Here is a 21,225-nt window from a genome sequence, read left to right as displayed (position 1 = left end):
TACCCACGACCTCCGGCGTTCCGTGCCGGTGCTCTAACCAACTGAGCAAACCGTTCGAGTACCGCCTCTCTATAAAATTCTGTTTGCTTTGTTCAACTCTCAGGGTAGCTCATAATAACTAGCGGATCCGACAGACGCTGTCCTTTACACACGTCTTAAATTTTAAAAATCAGTCCAGCCGTTAGGAGCTCACTAACATACATTCGCAGGGCAGGAGATTTATCCATGGACAGAATTGAGAATTTTCAAAGTCAAAATCACTTTATTCATGTAGGTCACGGTGATGACACTTATGAATGTCAAAAAAAAATTTTTTTTTTCTTATTGAATCTACCGATACTTCGTAAAGGGTTGAGCTAATGAGAAGAAGTAGCAAGAAACTCAATGGCACTCTTTTAAATCAAGATTAAAATTTTCATTGTTATCCAAACCATTCTCAAATTCACTGGAACACACACGAAAAAATTTATTCAAATAAGTCCAGCGGTTTAGGAGGAGTTCACTGTCAACTCTATAAAATATCGCAGTTTATTAATACATTTTTACTTTCGATTATTTGATTTGATTTCATTCTTGAACTCTATTCGATCTTTCTCTACAAAACTAGTAGCAGCGTCGGTAAAGGAGTTATTTTGTAAACATAGTTCTTTTTGAAAATTTAAATCACTCAAACACTTATCTGATCCTAGGAGGTACCCTATAAGATCGACCTTTCTGAACATTCCCTTCCACATTGGCTTAGTTTGTGCAATCAATCTACTTTTATACGCCCTGCCCTAATGGCAAATACAATGAAGTACCGCTCAGGATTATGGAAAAACCCAAAAATTTTGAGTGGTACTACAACTGCGGTCGTCAACTTGAGACATAAGATGTCTAGTCTTATTTGCCCAATAATTTCACTAGCAGCGCCCTTTCAAACTAAAACACAGTAATGCTTACACATTACTGCTTCACGGCAGAAATAGGCGCCGTTGTGGTAACCATAATCTAGCCGACAACCGGGGCAAAGGAGCCTCCCACTGGTAAAATCTCATAATAATAACATATACACACCCAAAGATTGAGAGAACTGAACATTGAAAATTAAAATGCTGAAAAACAAAATCTTCTTATATATAAAATTCTCGTAGTAAGTATATATAAATTACGTGTGATGTTGTTTGTCCGCGATGGACTCAACTAACTAATGATCGGATTTTAATGGGGATTACTTCATGCAGTGCAGTGTAGTCCAACTTGAGAGATAGGATAGTTTTTATTTCGATTTGGGACCCATAATTATTTTCATTTTCAATATTTGTTTTTTATAGACATATTTTCTATGGGAGAAGTTAGTTACGCACGGTTTGACAAAACAATTTCATTATAACAACAGGGAGCATTTTTTACGACACAATTCTTGATGTTTTGAAATATTATTAGCAAATTCCTATACAACAGTATTTTATTTATTATGTACAGAAAAACTGTCTGTCGGGTAAGCTTGTTATAATATAAAACAGATGTATATAATATGAAATAAGATTAGCATAGGAGTGATCAAGCTACCGTGGCGGTCGGTTCTAACTGACCTGCCGCAAGTGATCTAGTTCGCAGAGCAACAGGTCTAGACCAGACGAGACTCAACGAAAGTTGTTCTCACATCACCGCCTAGCGCCAAGCGCCTACCGTATTTGTTCTGTGACCTATATATCCTCGCCATTGTAACTATAGATATGAATTAAACTGCTTGAATGTGATGCTTAGTCATGCTAATTGACACTATGTGGATTTTGTTAGTTTGTGTATGAAACCAATCATATTCTATTGAAACTGAACAGTTTTTTCGGCGTTTTTTGTTGTTTCTGGGACACCAGCGGCTTTACTCTAATCGTTTCCACCACGAAGGACGTGTCTCGCCTAACGCAATTTTTGTTTTCTTAAAACATAACGAATATTCACTTGTAATTTTTCTTTTATTATTATGTTTATTATTGTATCTATTATATCATGTTTTGTAAGCACACATAAATAAATGGCATAAACTAAACTATACGTTAGCAAAGTACATCATTATTTCTATAATGTATTTAATGAACTTTTCAGTTGAGCCAACATCTGTAGGGTAGTCAAACATTAGAATTGTACCTGACATTTTCCATTGTCTATTTCAATTTAGCCGCAATCTACAAAGCTCTACGCTTTATATTTCCTCGGAACCAATTTGTTTCTTATCTTTTGTTGGGTTTATTAAGAGTATGAAAGGTTGATTGCCGATACTTCAGCAACGTGGGCGATGTCTTACGTAGGTTTGAGATTGATTGAGGTTGTAACGTGCGTATTCATCACAATTAGTTCGAGAAAGACAATTGTAATTTGTATTCGGTTATTTGTAATTACTAGAAATTAGATTGTTAGAAATATTGAGGCGAATGGTTAAATAGTAGTTTTAAGTCACTTTTTTTTTATATAAGACGGATCAAACGGTTACGTGTCAAAAAGCCAGAACTAGCCAGCAATAGTCAACTACAATATACTAAACGTCATGAGACGATAGGTCATAGATGTCTAAAAGTCAGGATAGCATTTCTCCAATCGTGCTTAGAACGTGTGCCCCTGAGTTGACGCCGGTGCTAACGCGTTTATTCCGGCACTCTTATTCAAAATGTGTAGTTCCCGACTCATAGGAGTCAGCCCTTGTCCATCCGATCCAAAAAAAAGTAGACAGTTGGAATCCGGCAAACTTCAGGTCTATTGGTATACCTAGAAGGTCACCAGTTGATCAACGACCGACAGTACGGCTTTCGCCATGGTCGGTCAGCAGGCGATCTTCTGGTATACCTAACACATAGATGGGCTGCGGCTATTTGAAAACAAAGAGGAAGGCCTGGCAGTTAGCCTGGAGTCAGTGAAGGCTTTTGATTGTGTATGGCACAAGGCGATTCTCTCAAAACTTCCATCATTGGGCCTTCCCGAGAGCTAATGCAAGTTGACCTCCAGCTTCCTCACTGGGCGCAGCATACAGGTTGACGGTTATTGCTCGAACCCGAAGCCCGTATATCGATTTGAGAATATAGCCAATATATATATAGATTATTATAAATCAAAGACATGGTCAAACGCCACTGCCTCGCCGCCAATGCATTCAACCTCGCAACACCAGGGAATCATAAGTTCATCAAACATCATTGGGTTTTCTTAATAGACCTCAAAGATACATACAATTATGATACCTGAGGCAAGAAACTAATTATTTTTATATTCACGATTACGATGAAAACCAACTCATGGCCAAAAACAACGCCGAAGGAATGTGAAATTTCTTAGTCCGTACTAGAAAATAACATGAGAACCACGACAAGATTGTGAGAATGGTAGCTGGGTAATTCTTCCAGCAATATAAATACTCTTCACGTCCTAAATAGTCCACACAATATTGTTCCGAGATCGCTGAGCAGTCGACGCTCATCCTCATAAAGGTTAGAACAACGATCAATACTGTTCTCATTGTTTGACATTAAGAGATAATAGGCATTGCATTACGTAGGCAAAATACCCACAGGTATTATAAATTGATACGAAATACATTAATTTTTTTGAACTCAATATTAACATACATATATACTTCTAACGGCGATTCGACGTTTATTAACGCGGTCTATACCTACTCACCTGGTATCAACTGTATCATGCGAACATATCCTTAAAAGAATCCCTTAGGCCGGTCTTACATTGGAAGCGGAGTCGGTCTAGCCAGCAGGCACGACCCGGCCAGACCAGTGCAGACTCGGCGTTCCTACACTGCTGCTAGACAGGAGCGAGCACTGGCTCCAGTGTAGGAGGGGCACGGCGCGTCAATGCTTGTTTTGTTCAGTCCCGACCAGACCCGCCCAGACCGTCTAGTCGGGAGTAATTCCGCTTCCAATGTAGGACCAGCCTTAGGGCTTTATTTCACCAGGACCGCAATCAGTCGCGCCACCGTATTGTCCGTAAGCTACCAAACCAGACACCATTCAGACACAAGCTGGTCGTGCCACCAAATTGGTTGCGCAACCAAACGGACACCAGGTATAGAGTTATATACATTTTGTTGGTAGCAGCGACTGGTTGCTACACCGTAGTGTCCCAGTGAAATGTAGTCCTTAGTCAACCAATACGTCCATCGAACACGACACGCCACAAGTTAGGATATCATCCCCACCATCTGGATGTGTGGTGGTCCTCCACAGTGCAGTTTTCAAGGAGCTTTCTTCCACTTACTACAAAGCTGTGGAATGAACTTCCTTGTGCGGTGTTTCCGGGATGATACGACTTGGGTACCTTCAAAAAAAGCGCGACTTATAGGCCGGGAACGCTCCTGGATTCCTCTGGTGTTTCAAGATAATGTGGGCGGCGGCGATCACTTAACACCAGGTAACGTTCGTTTGTCCTCCTCCTCCTATTTCATAAAATAAATAGGGTCGCGTTTGCCCTATAGGGTACGAAACCCTTCAAATTTGAATAACTTTCACTGAAACAGCGTGGGGTCAATATTCGATAGCCTTTTAAAAATATATTTATATTGACGGCTTTATGGTGTTGCCGATACAGTCGCAATACCAGAGAAGGGGTCAATCCATTACCGACAATGTTATCTTTATTTATCTGTTTCTTAGTAATGAATATAATATTTTGTTATTATTTATCAGGTACCTATACGAAATATGTTGGCGACCGTTTATACTTGGCAACATCTCAGCTTACTACATGTATCTGTAATTTGTTTTTGTAATGTTCGTACGTTTGGTTGGGTGAATATTGCAATTCAATTACTCCGTCATTTATCCTAAGACTGAGCTGTAATCTAACCTGATCCGGGTAATTATATTATTTTCTGATAAACATGACCTGTTATCTAGGTAAACATCACAAAATGATTGATTACGCATATAAGGCCCATAGTTAGCGACCACGTACCGTAAGTCATCACTGGCAACACACACTGGTTGAAAACCTTCGTCTTCAGACACTGTGGTATTTGGGACGAGAAGATTTTCGTCAAGCAATACTGATTTATTAATAATGTGCGAGAATATTTGTGCTTCAGTTGTTGGTAGTTAACTAATGGGCTAATGACACGCAACATGCGGGCTAGATTGTGGGTACCACAACGGCGCCTATTTCTGCCGTGAAGCAGTAATGTGTAGACATTACTGTATTTCCCTATTGAAATTACTGGGCAAATGAAACTTAACATCAAATATCTCAAGGTGACGAGCGCAGTTCAAGTGCCGCTCAGATATATTGGGTTTTTCAATAATCCTCAGCGGCACTGCATCAGCTGAACGTCCTGCTCGTCTCGTCCCTTATTTTCATAAAAAAAAGAGGACAGCTAATAAATTTTGAAAACAGTGACTTCCTTATACAATTTCTATTAGATCGGAAATTTACGGATGATTACGAAATCCGCATCTGGTACGTGCTGACGCAACTATCATTTGGTTCGGTTCACGTGTTGGAGATCGGATCGTTGGTGGATCTCATTAATAGTGATGCAATCAATCCGGCTCTCGGCATCTCATATTCTGTCATGTTCTTTTATTGCAAGTCATGTGTTAAGAAGATTGTTGCAGCATCTTTCGGAAGTTTAAATAAATTTTGGTTACCATGCTTTGCTTTTTAAATGTTTTCCATTTTTAAATAAACGGTCGGACCGGTAAAGTAGGTGACGAACAAGGCTTGCGCGTTCGTCACTGCTCGCTCGTGAGTCCTTACTGGATAGCCACTCTGTAGAGGCTGCTGCGCAAACTTACGTTTTAGATATCAGATATCTATACGGGTAGTGAGACAGGCCTGCCTAAAACTTACTCGAACGTTTGGCACAGTTGGTACGAGATATTTGTTTATTTACTACATTTCCAGCCAGCAAGGAGTACTCTAAGCTTGAATGTCCCTAAGTCGTATCATTTCGGGAATATTATCTTATATTTTGCCAAAAAATACTATTACAAATACTGAAAATTATTTTAAATGTATGTTTATTTCATTTAATTACGTCATATTTAATTTTTTAATTTTTTTCACATCAATATTTGCTAAACAATCGATTAGGCTGTATAAGCATACGATCCCATTGCCTAGTTTCGTTGTAAAAAAAAGTCCAGTTGCAAAAACGCGCACTTTCTGAAAGTATGTTGAAATTACAATATTTAATTATTTTATTTGATTTTTACTATTTCCCACAACTGTATTGAAAACGGCGTGTGTTAGGGGGAGGTTATTGTAAAAGAGTTGTTATTTACAAGCCCGACCCGAAGGCGAGACTTTTTAAGGTCACGACTTTAGTACTTTTCACCCTTGTACTTATCACAATTAACTTTTTACAGTTTATCAGTCAGATGCAGCGTGAGGTAGTATGAAAGTATTGTCAGTCAAAAATAAGACAAATTATTTAAAACAGCAAGGAAAACATAAACAGTGGCAGTCAGTTAGAACACTCTACCAGTGTGAGGCTCCTTTGCACAGGATGCCGGCTAGATTATGGGTACCACAACGGCGTCTATTCCTGCCGTGAAACAGAGAAGTGTAAACATTATTGTGTTTCGGTATGAAGGGCGCCGTAGCTAGTGAAATTACTAGGCAATTGAGACTTAACATCTTATGTCTCAAGGTGACGAGCGGAATTGTATTGCTGCTCAGAATTGTTGAGGTTTTCAAGAATACTAAGCGGCACTGCATTGTAATGGGCACGGTCAATTACCATCAACTGAACATCCTGGTCGCGTCATCCCTTATTTTCATTTAAAAAAAAACAAGTATCCGGCTTGTGGATCGCGTCAGGCGTCGCCGCAATATTATGTCAGCAATTGTAAATTAGATTCACATACACAGCATTATGAAACAATAAGAGCCGTAATAAAATCGACGCCGTCCGAGTCGTACAACCCAAATAAAGAAAAACGACGGCAGCGCCACGCACTGGTGTCTCATTCGAACACATATCGGGTCATAAATCAGAATTATCCGGACGATCCACGGCGCGTCACTATACAGGATGCTTCTAAAGACGGCGGGTAAATACAACTGTATTTTTTTAAAGAGATAATAAGTAAAACAGTATATCACTATTAAGTAAGCAAATAATATAAAAATAAATTTCGATTATACCGCCACCTTTCAACCCAATGGGAAATAATTTCAGAAAAATTCGTCAAATTTGATTGTGTCCTTCAAACAAATAATTATCTCGAATATGCGTGTGTTCTTTTATAAAAAAAAACAATGCTTAACTATATTTTAGCCAGTAGCCCTATTGCACAGGACCCCACGGGCCAAGCGCCTTTACAACAAACAGCAAAAAGATGTAACAAAAGCTACTTCAGTTGGTGCTGGGGCTGCTGCTTCGACTGCCCAAAGACAGCAAATATCCCAAATATGTAGGACTCTGTGAGTTTTATAAAATTATTTCTTACATTTTAATGTATCAAGCAGGGTTCTAGCTCTTCGTTAGGTCGGCCAGGCAGTGTCCAACGAAGTGTTTTTCTTAAAAAGCTATTCCAAAAAGATTCACTAAAAAGTTAAGAAAAATGCGTATTTTTATAGATATAAGTAATTAATTAATCAAAATCTAGTTACAATTATTGTTATTTTTTGAGTCAGTGTCAGCAATGTAGTGGTGTAACTATATACATAGTTGTAGGTGGGATGTGCTTGTGTCGCATGTGCAACGTAAGGCGAGAGGCAAGGATAGGGCCGGCGGGGTGACACCGATTCTAAAAATAACAATAATTTTAACGCAATTATTTTTTAACTTTTTAGTGCATATTATATCTATTGTATTGGAATAGATTTTTTTTTGAAGTCGGTTATTTTGTTGTTAATTTTTTTGTAAATATAAACTCATTAAAAATACTTTTTACAATGATTTTAAATAAAGCATGCCATCATAAAGATTACTGAATCACTTAAACACGTAAGAAATGTCCAAGATAAAATCGGTTTCAAATATATAAACATTCCAAACAAAGGACGCAGGCATCAATCCTCCCCGCAATAACTTAACTCGAAGTCATGTCTTTGGTTTTAATATAAATCATTTGTTGTATGTGACCACTTAATATTATCTGCAACAATGACTGTATTATTATTGCAGTTATAACACTCGGATTAACATCTATTACGTAGTTTTAATGAGTACATTAGGTTCGCCGTTAGTTTTAAGATATAGTTTAATTATTAAGTCATATATTCAAATTCAATAACAGTTTGCAACTCTGTGGTTAGTTTAATTTGAATATAATCACGAATAAATATTTGTCCTATGCCTATGCCCGTTTAGGATTCTTTTTTTATGGAAAAGGAGCGTACGAGTCACCTGGTGTTAAGTGATCACCACCGCCCACATTCTCTTGCAACACCAGAGAGAATCACAGGAACGTTGCCGGCCTTTAAGGAATGTGTAAGCGCTTTTTTTAAAGGTACCCATGCCGTATCGTCCCGGAAACACCGCACAAGGAAGCTCATTCCACAGCTTTGTAGTACGTGGAAGAAAGGTACTTGAAAACCGCACTGTGGAGGACCGCCACACATCCAGATGGTAGTAATGACATCCTAATTTGTGGCGTGTCGTGCTAAGGTGGAATTCGGCGACAGAAATCAGGTGAGACAGCTATTCGGAATGCCCCGTAATAAATGCGGATTCTTGTTTGATCCTAAGATTATGTGCGGCAAGATGCTCAATCTCATTAGCCCAGTATAAAGTCTATAATAGTAAAAATCGCACAAATTAAAATACTTTAAATGCAATAGAAGTTACAAAAGTGCCAGACCGATTAAAGTATGTACGTAATCAGATGTAAGTAATTTTACATTCAAAAATCTACATTAAAAAATTATATAACTAGCAAGAGAGCGGCCAAGACCTGTTATTATCTTTAATCACTCAATTTATCAACATCTAAGCATTCCATGATGCACCGGAAACAAATAATAACAGGCTAAAGAGAGTTGTGAACATTATGACGAACAGAACCGTAACATATCACAAGTTTTACAATCTACCCATACATAAGAGTATCACTGATATAGTGTGTAGTGATTTAATTTGATTCACACGATACACATTGTCTACGAGTACGATATTCACTTGTTATAATATACAGGGTGTTCCTTCTGTTGTATATAGTTCATTGATTAACGCGAGTGTTACACATTTAAATACAACACTATTTTAAAGTATTAAATTATGTAAGGATTTAATTAATAAACACCTTGTATTTAAAATAAACAATTTTTAAAGAATTAAAAAGCGTGTAAATTGTAACTGTGTTATTACGTTAGATTTTTATTATTATTTTAGTTAAACCGACGTTTCAAGATCTTTCCGGATCTTAAAAAGTGTAACTTTTACGCAAAAATCTAATGTTAAAACAGAGTTAATTCTTTAAAAATTGTTTAGTTTAAATACAGGGTGTTATTCTAAATTAAATTCAAATTTTCTTCATTAAAAAAATCGGCGCTAGCACGACTTTAGCGCGTTTCGAATGGATTGCAGATGAAACATGTGATATTATATCATTATATAATATACAGCAAACTTTCTATTGCCGATATTAAAATCGCGATACAAAAGTAACTATTGATCGTAGATGGGTGAAAATTTGAAGTTGTATGTATTTTTTAATGCTAACTCATAATCAAACAAATTTAAAAAAAATGTCAAAAGAATTGCCGTGGACCACCCTTAACATTTAGGGGGAAGAAAAATAGATGTTGTTCGATTCTCAGACCTACCCAATATGCACTCAAAATTTCATGAGAATCGGTCAAGCCGTTTCGAAGGAGTTTAACTACAAACACCGCGACATGACAGTTTTATATATTAGATTATCTATAAAATCTAATATTCTGATTTTTTTCTAGTAATCTTACAGTGGTAAAATTAAATTGCAAGCGTGTGTATGTGTGTTTTTCTAAATTCATATTTTAATTAATATTCTTGTCTCATTTCTATATTTAATTTAATTTTACTTTAATAACTTTAAAATAATATGCAACTGTTTAAATATTTTCAATATAATTTCAAAATATTGGTATAAGCAGTTTTAAAGTTTAAATAGAACTAGCTGACCCGGCAAACGTTGTTTTGCCATATAAAGTATAATTCACGCGATAGTTTTATAAGTAATAAAATATTGCCTATATTATAGCCTGTACATCATTTTGTTCTATTGTCAATAGTTTTTGCAGCGCACGCAAAAATAGGTTTTCGATTTTACACCTTGCGTTACAAAATAGCAATTTTATTACGGATCCCTAATTTTGAACATAGCCTATAGCCTTCCTCGATAAATGGACTACCCAACACTGAAAGAATCATTCAAATCGGACCAGTAGTACCAGAGATTAGCGCGTTCAAACAAACAAACAAACAAACAAACACTGCAGCTTTATAATATTAGTATAGATAAAATATACTACTTGAAAGCAAATAAATTAAATTCACTTTTACTAAATGCATGTCCTATAGTGTAAAAAAATTCATGCTGTATATTAAGACTTGAGGAGGCGCCGACTGTCATAGAGAATATTTTAAACACATTGTTATAGTCATAGAATAATAATCAGATGTAATAATTATTATCATACTAGACTATATTCTCCGAAATATTAATACTCTCATTGTGTTATTAATTGACTTACCTTTTAGGCTTAAAGGCATTGGTGATATCTATAATAAGAAACCCGGGATGAATTTGAGTAACCTCTTCTCTTTTGACTTCGGGTAAAAATGGTCGTCGGGTTGATTCTGTCCGGGACTTTGTTTAAATCATTCCAAGACAACCAATCAGCATTTAATTATTTCTCAAGCTTTAATTCTTACCGACTTATTTGATGTGAAAAATATGCTATGTTCCCCGCTTGGATCAATCCCGCAACCTGTTGCTCCACATACATACATGTATCCCACTTAACCAAAGAGCTCGTCAACAGAAAGGCTCAACTAATTGTAAGATGTCCATTGTCCTGTATATATATATAGGGTAAGTGCAACGATGTGTGGTCTCCTTACGGTAAAAGCCTCCTCCATATTTTCTCTTTTCTTTCCTATTTAAAGGCTAGCAATTCTCTTGACCGCTGGTATTACGGATATCTATGGAGTGCCCGTTAGCTCCCTCCAATATATTATGATATCAAAATATATCCCATTTTTCCCGTTATGGTTACGATGTCATCAGCCAGCCCTATTCTGGTGTTTTTCTAAACGATTACAGCCTTACAAATCAACTTGGAATAAATTGATACCTGAGAATAATCCAAGAATATGCAAAATGTTTACATATAGACATTTTGCTTATGATTGTTTTATTCGGACGTATGTTTCCCGTGATTATTTGCAAGGCTGACGGTGTAGTCAGAGATAAAGTAAATATTTTGCATATTCTTGGTTTATACTCAGGTAAAACTTTATACCAAGTTTATTTGTTGGGCCGTTACTGTTTTACGAGTCGGAACTTATTTACCCATTCAACTTATAATAATGGCGCAGATATTTTTAAATTTAACGCTAATTGAAAAAATATACACTTTAGTCAATTAGCACTTCCCTTATTATTCAGTTGCAGCTTTCATAAGGTTTATATGACACAGTACTCCAGCGATCTTAACCAGATCGTCGGTCCATCGTGTGGTAGGCCCCCCACAAGATGGACCAACACTACGTCTTCCGGTACGAGGTCGCCATTCAAGGACTTTACTGCCCCAACGGCCATCTGTCCGTCGATCTATGTGCCCTGACCACTGCCACTTCAGGTGCCCGAATACATTGGATGAGGGCAGCGCAGGATCGATCATCGTGGAGATCTTTGGGGGAGGCCTTTGTCCAGCAGTGGACATCTTCCGACTGATGATAATGATATGAATGACACAGTGAAAGAAGATATCTTAAGTGCAAACAAAAAGGATATCAAACCAACTTACGCCTCAACACTTGTGATTGTGACTTATAAATACTTATTGTAGAAGAAAAAAAAGAGAGTAAAGTAAACAAAAATCAGTGTAGGAAGGAATAAAGTTAGAATCGATGAAATTTGGAGCACTATAGCTAAAGTCACACTAGTCTAAAGTACCATGCGATCTGCTGTACTTGTGAAGATGCGAGTAGATTATGTTAAATTTCACAGGTAGTTTCAAAATACTGACAAAATTGGATTGGCCAGAAATTATAATATCACTGTTTTTGTACAGATCTTGTCATACAAAGTAGATTTCACAAAAGTAAACATCAATTAATTTCAAGTTGTTAGTGATTTTAATTAAACAATATGAGGTCTTCTCAAAAACATAATATCTTATTCTTAAACACCAGATTTAAACGCTGAGATAGTTCTTTAAGACTCTCCACATTGTTATTTATATTATTGTAAATGTGAGCTAGCCTCATGCAAATCCAAAATATCATACAAAAATCTGATCGAAATAAGTATTTATATATAATAGCTACGATAAAACTGTGTTAATATATTTTATTCGCCGATGCTATGACGCAATAAACTTCAATATTATGCTCGAGAAACATTTCGTACGGAATGAAAGATATTGAATTATGAAATATTTATTTCACTTCATAAGCCCTGCCGCGCGATGAAATTCTGTTGTGAGCCATTGTCATATTGACAGCTCCATCTTAGAGTATGGTAGCGCTACATTATTCAACGGCGCGGCGGTGTTGCTTGTGGTTTATGTAAAGTAAGCTGATTATATTATGATCGGAAGCTGTTTAATTTTTGAAGTAATACTTCTTTAGGCGCGTTATGAAAAAATTATGAGGGTGAAATTTTTAGATGAGCGCGCATCACTGTAACTGTAACAAAAGTAAGAGACAATTTTCTGACGTTTGCGACATTCGTTTTTTTTTTGTTTCTCTGTACGGTGCATCATTTTTTTTTATTTGTATTTACATTCATATTGGACGAGGCATTTATTATGAATCTTTTAATTTATTATACACATGAATAATTGGAATTATTATTTTATTTTTATTGATAATTAGTTGGACAGGCAAAGGGTCCAAGCCCATACTGCCGTATTCGTTAGTAATTTGTAAGATTTTTACAATATTTTTCTTTTTACAAACGTAGAATAGCAGTAAAAATAAATAGTTTAAGGGATTTTTGCTTTTTTACGTCCAAGAAGTATAACTACTTGTGTGCATACATACAAGTACACACAAACTGTTTTTTATAGGCTTTCTCCGATTTTGGTTGATTTAGGTGCTTTGGGCAGCATTTTTTATTTTTTAGGATACTTTGCAAATAATACAAAAATTTCTCTTTCCGCGCTCTTCTACGATACACCGTATAACCCTTGTCATTGTGGACAGTCTCTTTAATAGTATTACCCTAGAAACTTTAATCTCCTATTTCATCCCCATGTAGGTGAAAGTTTCAAAAACGCTCGAACAAAATATGCCTATAAATTACTTCTTATCAAGTGCCTTAATACAAATTTTAATGGTTTTATCTCTGAAAATGATGGATTCCCCTGCAAATTTACATTCTTTATTTCAACCCGTTAATGCCCTTTTGTACAAAAAGTGGTTGCTTAAGTCCTTTCCCAAGGTCTACCCTATTTTTGTATCAAAAATAATCAAAATCGAATTCGGAGTAGGGGGTGAAGCGCGACGTTGTTTGGACTTCCATACGAATTTACATCCCCTATTTCATCCCTACAGAGGTCGAAATTTTAATAACGTTAAACTAAATATTAATTGATTTTTTTATTAAGTGCCTAAATAAAAAGTTTTATGGTATCCCTTGCCCTTATATTGCCCATCTTCGATAGTGTCGAACTTCCGTACAAACTTCCATCCCTTATTTCAACCCCTTCATTTATTTTTTCGCAATAAAAGGTAGCCTATATCCTTTTCCAAGCTCTAGTCTATCTTTGTACTAAATTTCATCAAAATCAGTTCAGTGGTTTAGGCGTGAAAGCGTAACAAACAAACTTACGTTCACATTTATAAATATGAATAGGGATATAAATATAGCTACGTTGGTAAATAACTTTAATTAGTGACAATAGCGCTTGACAATCGCATCGAAATTTCAGAAAACTCTAAATGTTGTATCATGATATTCAAGGTTGTTAATGCAAACAGATACCCCCTTATTCATAATAGTCTGCTAACTTAAAGCATTGCTAATTCTCACTCTGTCTTCTTCTATTGACCTTAGTCAGAATGAGAAAAAATACTCCTTAGCGGCTGTTTTAAGTTAGCGGAACATTATTAATAAGGGGATAAGTATACAAAAAGTTTTAAGCGTAATAATGCAAGAAAACTTAGATGCGAGAAACTTAGGCTAGATTTATAGAGAGTACTAAGAATTTGCTAAGATTTTACTTACATAAACCTCAGCTGAGGATGATAAGACGTGAATTTGCCTTTTGCATTAGACTGTCTTAGCACCTCAGCATAATTACAGCTGTCAAATGACCAAAAAAACGATATCAATGATTATGCTAAACTTCGACTCACCTAAGTTTTACGTAAGTAAAGTCAGCAAAATCTTATTACGCTCTATAGTAAACATCTAATTTAATTTTCAGCCAGCTCGTTCAATTACATCAGCTGGGCTGAAAACAACGAGAAATTTCTGTGTTTTGGGAACTCTGATACGGAATTCAAGGCAAATATATTCTTCTCTTATTAATGATATATTTCGAAGGATAAGGTATAATAAGATCATCAAGAACAATAAGACGAAAAATATTCGTAGAGGGTATATCAAAATATCACTGATCATTTCATTATACCATTAAATTGGTTCATATTTCAAAAGATAATTTAATAGTGTTATATAATCGTAAATAGCAGTTATTTTTCCTTTTAAACATACCTATATGATTATATTATATCTGTTTATAAAACAAGTGTTGTTTGTTATTTATAATAATCAAAAGTTATGCGAAATTGATGATTGGCCCAATTTGGTTTCGTAACGGAAAAAATTGCAATAACAAACATTATATTTGTATGAAATTACTTTTATATTCGCTTTCTATTTAATAGTTATTATTGTTTATCGCGAAACGTGACCCAAAACGTTCTAAATATATATAATTAGGTACCCAATAAAATAACATGGATACAAATTTGATATTTTATAACTATTGTACAACCATTTTTAATAATATTCAATAGAAACAAGAAAATAGAAAATTATTTAATGTTTCTGAAAAATCACGTTTATTGTTACAATATTATTTAGTTTTATGTATAATATTAATGTTTATAACTATTACCTACTGTGGAAAATCAAGTGAAGTTAGCGAGTTTAATTAAATCATTTGTGTCCGATTATCGTAAAGCAAATTGTAACGCCATGCAATGGAGCGTCTCGCTTAGGAAAATCATTGGAAAGTTGATTTTACACGTGCAACTCGATTAGAAAATCGAATGAGAGATGAATCGTGACGCTTACACTTCAAAGGGATGTGGAATCAACAAGTGAAATAATAACAAGTGTTCTGTATGGCGTGAAAACCGGACACGTTTCGTCGGCACTCGGCACTGCTGGTGTTTGTGAGTAAGTAAATGAATGGGCACCTGGGGATGCGCGTGGTTGCTCCTGGCGAACGTGTCAGTCCACTGGATATGATGCACTTGTTTACGTTGCACAGCACAGGTTCGCGAGGAGTACAACACACGTGTGGCTTTCGCAGCTGTTAGCGCGGTACTAACGCAACTGCGATACGAATTACGAGCGCCGACTCGAATCGAATCTGTACAGCGGGCGGCTTGTCCACACTCAACAGTCGACAGTCCGTTGCTGCGCCGAGCTACAATCCCAACCTGCTTCACAATCTAACTTAGGTGGGTATGATGTAAAACTGTAACGAGGCTGATGCTATAAAACGCTCACAGATCCTCCAGAAATTTATGATCAATGATCTAACCAATGTGTAGATGAATCCTATTATTTAATTTTACAAATTTTTATCTTTTCGATAGATACATCTTGGCTGTTTGTTGTTGACGTGAAAATTAAAAACCGGCAATACAGCGTCAGTTATTTTCTCAAATGGTGTTTTATGCCAATAAAGGATTCTACAGTTCGTTATTCCAAAGGGCAACTTTACAAACAGCTGAACTGGTATTTTAGTGTTGAAGATGTTGTGTGGCATTGATAAACAGAATTTCGTACAAGCCTGTCCATACTCCAAGAACTCCACATCATGCAGCGTCTATGGTCCAGCGTACAAGTCGCATAATATGCGGTCATGATTCACGTGTAGAGAGATGTCTATCGAACGCCTTGTCAGGAAAGGGTATTAAATGGACTGACCAAATAATAGCAGGTCTGGACAGAACGACGAATTTTGAATAGAGCCCCTTAAATTAAAACAATAATTACTTATCAAAAAGTAGAAAAAGTGTGTGCGTGTATTCTTAACGCGCGATTGAAGTAATTTACGATTATTAATATAACACATATGAATATAACGTTGTTATTGAATATTAACGAATATGGCTGTATGGGCTCGCACCTTTTGCCAGTCCGATGGACGAAGAAAAATTAACGAATGTCGCAAACATCAGACTGAGAACTTTTATTTATTATTTATAACAAAGTAGTCATTAATGAACAAATACACTTGGAGATTTAAAAAAAATATCACTGAGAAATTTGAAACAATTTTTTCAACCATTAAATTATAATGGTTAAAAAATTTTCAATTGACTTTTTTCTCCTGAAAGTATTAAAGTTACTTCCGTCAGAAAAATATTCTGAGTTACCCCCAAGTCACGCCTAAAGAAGTTTTACTTCAAAATAAACACTTAAACTTTTTACAGGTGAGGTCATTATCAGGTTCTTGATTTTCTCTTTTATGCTTATATATTAATGAAAGTGTAAAATGTTCCTGGGATTCCGCCATTTTATTTGACTGATTGACAGACTATTATTTTTATTTTATATTCTATTTATAGTACATTAATACCACTCGCACATTTTAAAATTTTCATTCATTAATAAAATAATTGATAATAAGAAATTGAAGGTTATATTATTATTAGCACATATAAATATGACGTTGTTATTGAACATTAAGAAATATGGCTGTATGGGCTCGAACCCTTTGCCTATCCTAATAATGGAAACGAAAAACAAAAACCAAGAACAAATTAACGAATGTCAGAAAATTTTTGAAAACTTATATATTATTGCAATAGTAGTAATAAATAAACAATAAAACCACTTGGAGAGTTAAAAGAAATATTACTGAGCAATTTGAGATATTTTTTAAAACCATTAAATTATAACGGCTTTAAAAATGATTTCAATTGCCTTTTGAACTGAGCGTTACCGTACGCTCAGAACGTACCTTCAGAAAAAAATTCTCAGTTACCCCCAAGTCGCGCTTAAAAAGTTTTACTTCAAAAATATTTTTTTTTTACTATTTATTTACTTGTTTTGAAATGAATGTAATGTGCATTATGGACACGAATTTATTTTTGTAAAAGTTTTTTATTTTACACTTTAAGTTACAATTATGGGCAGCTGGACGGCATTTGTCGATGAAGCCATGGCATCACGGACATTATTTGGTTTTAATAAGGAGGTTCGATGTTCTTGCTTCACCACAAGATAAGTTCAATAGTAGGTACAGTATTTAATTTGTTTAGAATATAGAATAGAATTAAAAGTTTATTGAAATCAAACTACCACCACACAATTATCAAATAACAAAACAGAATGAGTAATCTTAGAATGGAAGTCTTATTATTATATAATTTTTTTATTTTTTTTATGAAAATAAGAGACAAGCAGGACGTTCAGCTGATGTTAATTGATACTTCCTGCCCATTACAATGCAGTGCCGCTCAGGATTCTTGAAAGACCCAAAAATTCTGAGCGGCGCTACAACTGCACTCGTCACCTTGAGACATAAGATGTTATGTCTCATTTGCCCAGTAATTTCTGTAGCTACGGCGTCCTTCAGACTGAAACACAATAATGCTTACACATTACTGCTTCACGGCAGACATAGGCGCCGTTGTGGTACCCATAATCTAGCTGACATCTTGTGCAAAGGAGCTTCCCTCCCCTATAGAGAAGTACTTAGACTTTCCTCAGACTTAACTTACGTAAAGCTCTGTTCAAACTGAGGCAAATAACACGCGGGATATACTTGCCTTTAGTCTTATTGTTTGAACACTATAGATATAACTTGTTTTTGGTTTTGGGGCTGACATGTACATACGTATAAAAGCCCCTAAATCAATAAAGAAAAAAAACGCGCGGGAAGCGGGACGCATTTTAGAGCAATTCGCTTAGCCTGTCAAACTGACGCGACTTCCCGCGTGTCATTTTTGGTTCTTCAGTGGAGAAACATCATGCATTGTGAGATCAAACAATCCCGCCGGGCGTCCCCCTCTTGTTTCGCTTCAACTTAGCTTTTTGAGCGACTACTCGCGTCAATTTGAACACGTCCATACAAGTTAGCTGACGAAACGGCGCGAGCGACTTCCGTACCGCATCCCGCGCGTTTTTGCCTCGGTTTGAACAGAGCTTTAAACTTAGCTGAGTGTGATAATACGCGAACTTGACTTTTGCAATGCGCTGGCTCATCATACTTTCAGCTGGCAAATGACTATAAAAACTAAATCAAAGATTATACTTAGGTACCACTCAGCTAAGTTTTACTTGAGTAAAGTCTGAGCAAAATCTAAGTACGCTCTATAGATCTGAATCTTAGAACTAAGAAAATTAATTAAATAATACAATTCGTTACTTAAAAAAGAAAAAACAGGTACTTGTTGCCACACGCAATGAATGTCACCAAATGGAGCTAACTGAATAAGCTGCACTGGCTCGGGGCCAATTTATCACTGGTTTTCAGTAGCTCTATTTTTGACTCCTAGCAGCTTATGGTATTTTTTTTTAATTATAGTTAAGAATATAAGTTTTTTTTTATTTATTAATAAAAATCAAATTAAGTATACATGGAGGTTTCAAAGCAATATAAACCACTGAGGTTTGTACTATTGCTATAGTAAATAAATAAATTAAAAATAATACTTAAATAACTTTATTTTAAATCTGAAAAAAAAAATCTAATGAACAATAAATTGTACAATCTAAATATTTATGGTTATGTATATCTTCTAACTCTCTAATCATATCTGTATTAATAAATCAAGATCTATCGTCGCGAAAAATATTTCAGAATACAATTTGTTTATAACTGCTTCTTAGATTAGGCGAAATTTAATATCTAGTTAATAATTCTAATGATTTGTTAACTTGACCCCGCCGCAGAACTATAGATAACAATATAATACTATTTGTACTATTACATACTCTTTGTTAATACAAAAAAATATACTAAAGTTTATTTTACGTTTTTTCTTTCACAGAGCCAGTTATTTCCGTAGCGGTGGTATATATTGGCGTCATAAAGAATTATTAAGAATTCGATTTTGAGAAAAATAAATAAATAAAAAATTTAAAAAAAAATTTATGACTTTTTAACGATAATTCTTCGCATAGACTTATTATGAATATAATAGCGTGTAAACGACATTACAGCCCGATAATGCGTGTTATATATTTTGTCATGGGTGCGTTAGCTAGTGGTATTTTATGACAATAAGGGACGAAACGAGCAGGACGTTCAGCTGATGGTAATTGATACGCCTTGCCCATTACAATGCAGTGCCGCTCAGGATTCTTGAAAGACCCAAAAATTCTTAGCGGCACTACAACTGCTCTCGACACCTTGAGACATAAGATGTTAAGTCCCATTTGCCCAGTAATTTCACTAGCTAGGGCGATTCAAACAGAAACACAATAATGCTTACACATTACTGCTTCACGGCAGAAATAAGCACCGTTGTGGTACCCATAATCTAGCTGGCATCCTGTGCAAGGAACCTGCCACTGGTATGATTCTGATGATGAGCTGGTGGTTTAATATTCAAATTACTAAAATGTCGAGCATGGCTGACTCTTTATGACTTCCCAATCAAAATTGGTTACAGAAACAATAGATTTGCTTACCTTTTCTATCTTGCTCTATGTCCCTCAGATATGTTCCCTAACGCACGCTTTGTTTGTCTTTACGCTAGTATATTGTAAAGTCTAAGGCTATATAGACTTTGCTCAGGCTTTACTTAAGTGATACTTAGGAAAGGGTAAACTAAGCATATTTTATTTCGTTCTTATAGTGGTTTGACAGTTGAAATAGTGCTGAGTAACTAAAACAGCAAAAGTCAAGCTCGCGTTTTATTACACTTAGCTCAGTTTTTCGTAAGTAAAGTCTGAGCACAGTCTAAGTACGGTCTATAGATAAGCGTAAGTCTAGGTTTTTCCTACATTAGTCACAAAACACCAATTTTTAAAATTTTATTCCTCCAACTCAATGTGTAATTATATTAGTATAATTTATAATATTATTAGGCGCCCCGACAGACGTCGGTTCATAAATAGAATACTCTTTTTTTAAGAATTTGTCAATAATATTTCACAACATCAAGAATTATTTCGTAAAATATGATCTCTGTTGTTATAATCACGTTATAATGTGGGGTGACGAATATAGTGACCCATACAGACTAGGTTGTGGAGTGAGACAGGGAGGACTGACGTCACCGAGGTTGTTCAATTTATATGTAAAGATGATCGAGAGGCTCAGTAGAGCAGGTGTCGAATGCTCGATAGATGGTGTCAGCATGAACAATATAAGCTATGCAGACGACATGATTCTATTGAGTCCATCGATCGGTGGTCTTGGTAATTTGCTGCGCATATGCGAAGAATATGCTGAGGAACATACTCATTTACAACTCAAAAAAGAGTGAGTTTCTTATTGGGGGGAGGAACAAAAGAGTCACATCTTCTCCAACTGTATATCTGTGCGGAGCCCCCCTGAAACAAGTATCTGAGTTCAGGTGCCTTGGACACGCTGTGACCGAACGCCTCGATGACGACAGTGACATGGAACTGGAGCGTAGGGCGCTGTCGGTCCGAGGCAACATGTTGGCTCGTAGATTCGCACGGTGTACTGCGCAGGTCAAATTAACTCTGTTTAGAGCATACTGCCAGTCTTTTTACTCGTGTAGTTTGTGGACTAACTACACGCAGAGAATATGCTGAGAGCAGTGTTGGGGAAGCCGTGGCGCTGCAGCGCGTCAGCAATGTTTGCGGATGCCCGCGTGGACTTCTTTGCGGTTATGCGAAAACGCGCTGCGTCCATGATGAG

The 21,225-nt window shown here is 36.0% G+C and overlaps 1 protein-coding gene across 1 annotated transcript in view; it reads right to left on the bottom strand.

The window, feature by feature from the left end:
• The window catches only part of LOC126975723 (terminal nucleotidyltransferase 5C), a 249,095-nt gene extending 233,367 nt beyond the window's left edge, over positions 1 to 15,728 (bottom strand). Inside the window, exon 1 of the mRNA XM_050823724.1 lies at positions 15,569 to 15,728. The gene's annotated coding sequence lies outside the window, so the exon portion shown is untranslated. The remainder of the gene's footprint in view (positions 1 to 15,568) is intronic.
• Positions 15,729 to 21,225: the final 5,497 nt, after the last annotated feature.

The sequence above is a fragment of the Leptidea sinapis genome, chromosome 37, assembly GCF_905404315.1.
Source record: "Leptidea sinapis chromosome 37, ilLepSina1.1, whole genome shotgun sequence".
In the NCBI taxonomy this organism is placed as follows: Eukaryota; Metazoa; Arthropoda; class Insecta; order Lepidoptera; family Pieridae; genus Leptidea; species Leptidea sinapis.
Note: the sequence above shows the minus strand (reverse complement) of the source record. Positions and strands in the feature narration are given on the sequence as shown.